Consider the following 1,988-nt stretch of genomic DNA (forward strand, 5'->3'; position numbering starts at 1 on the left):
CATCCACGCGTCAGCATTTCTGTGGCTGGGGTTTTTGTTTTTTTTTGAAAGGGGGGGGGGGTTGGGGGTTTTGGGGGGTTAATTTAGGTGTTTCATATATTGTGTTAGTTAGCTATAATTAATAGAGAGAAGTGTCCTCTCTTATGTCCGTGCTTGGTCGACGCTACGTACTATACATACGTATAGAGAGGACTAGACACGCTAGCTAGCTAGTAAGCAAATGAAGGAAACAGAAGATCGTCATGAAAATCTATGCATACAAAGAGAAGTGATATCGACCACCTCTCCTTCTCCGAGAGATTGGTCGAACAACAAGTTCTCGTATATCTATCCGACACTACCGGCTACATATATACAATAATTTGTTGGGGAACGTAGCAGAAATTCAAAATTTTCCTACGTGTCACCAAGATCTATCTATGGAGAGACCAGCAACGAGGGGAAGTAGAGTGCATCTACATACCCTTGTAGATCGCTAAGCGGAAGCGTTCAAGAGAACGGGGTTGAAGGAGTCGTACTCGTCGTGATCCAAATCACCGGAGATCCTAGTGTCGAACGGACGTCACCTCCGCGTTCAACACACGTACAGCCCGGTGACGTCTCCCATGCCTTGATCCAGCAAGGAGAGAGGAAGAGGTTGAGGAAGACTCCATCCAGTAGCAGCACAACGGCGTGGTGGTGGTGGAGGAGCGTGGCAATCCTGCAGGGCTTCGCCAAGCACCACGGGAGAGGAGAAGGACTTGGGAGAGGGGAAGGGCTGCACCAAAGGCAAAAGGTAAGAAGTCCTCCATCTCCCCCACTATATATAGGGGGGGGGCAAGGGGGGGCGCCGGCCCTAGGAGATCCAATCTCCTACGGGTGCGGCGGCCAAGGGAGGATTCCCTCCCCCCAAGGCACCTAGGGGTGCCTTCCCCTTGTGGGACTCTTCCCTTCTTGAAACCCTAGGCGCATGGGCCTCTTGGGGCTGGTGCCCTTGGCCCATTTAGGCCAAGGAGCACCCCCTACAGCCCTTGTGGCCCTCCGAGGCTTGTGTCCCCACTTGGTGGACCCCCGGGACCCTCCCGGTGGTCCCGGTACGTTACCGATAAACCCCAAAACTTTTCCGGTGACCAAAACAGGACTTCCCATATATAAATCTTTACCTCCGGACCATTCCGGAACTCCTCGTGACGTCCGGGATCTCATCCGGGACTCCGAACAACATTCAGTAACCACGTATGTCTATTCCTTATAACCCTAGCGTCATCGAACCTTAAGTGTGTAGACCCTACGGGTTCGGGAACCATGCAGACATGACCGAGACGTTCTCCGGTCAATAACCAACAGCGGGATCTGGATACCCATGTTGGTTCCCACATGTTCCACGATGATCTCATCGGATGAACCACGATGTCGAGGATTCGATCAATCCCGTATACAATTCCCTTTGTCTATCGGTACGATACTTGCCCGAGATTCGATCGTCGGCATCCCGATACCTTGTTCAATCTCGTTACCGGCAAGTCTCTTTACTCGTTCCATAACACATCATCCCATGATCAACTCCTTGATCACATTGTGCACATTATGATGATGTCCTACCGAGTGGGCCCAGAGATACCTCTCCGTCACACGGAGTGACAAATCCCATGTTCAATTTCTACATCATTGTCATTACTAGGTTGAGCATCATCATGAACATCAGCATTAATATTTTCATTAGGTTCATGTTCATTCATGATTGTGTTTCAGCATCCACTGGTAGAAAAAGGGCCTGTTATCCCGGTTCGTAAGGGCCTTTTGTCCCGGTTCCTGAACCGGGACTAAAGGGTCGGTACTAATGCCCTGTCCCTTTAGTCCCGATTCAATCCAGAACCGGGACTGATGGGCCTCCACGTGGCCTGTGCGCGGAGCCCAGGTAGGAGACCCTTTGGTCCCGGTTGGTGGCACCAACCGGGACCAATAGGCATCCACGCGTCAGCATTTCTATGGCTGGGGTTTTTGTTTTT

The sequence above is a fragment of the Triticum dicoccoides genome, chromosome 5A, assembly GCF_002162155.2.
Source record: "Triticum dicoccoides isolate Atlit2015 ecotype Zavitan chromosome 5A, WEW_v2.0, whole genome shotgun sequence".
In the NCBI taxonomy this organism is placed as follows: Eukaryota; Viridiplantae; Streptophyta; class Magnoliopsida; order Poales; family Poaceae; genus Triticum; species Triticum dicoccoides.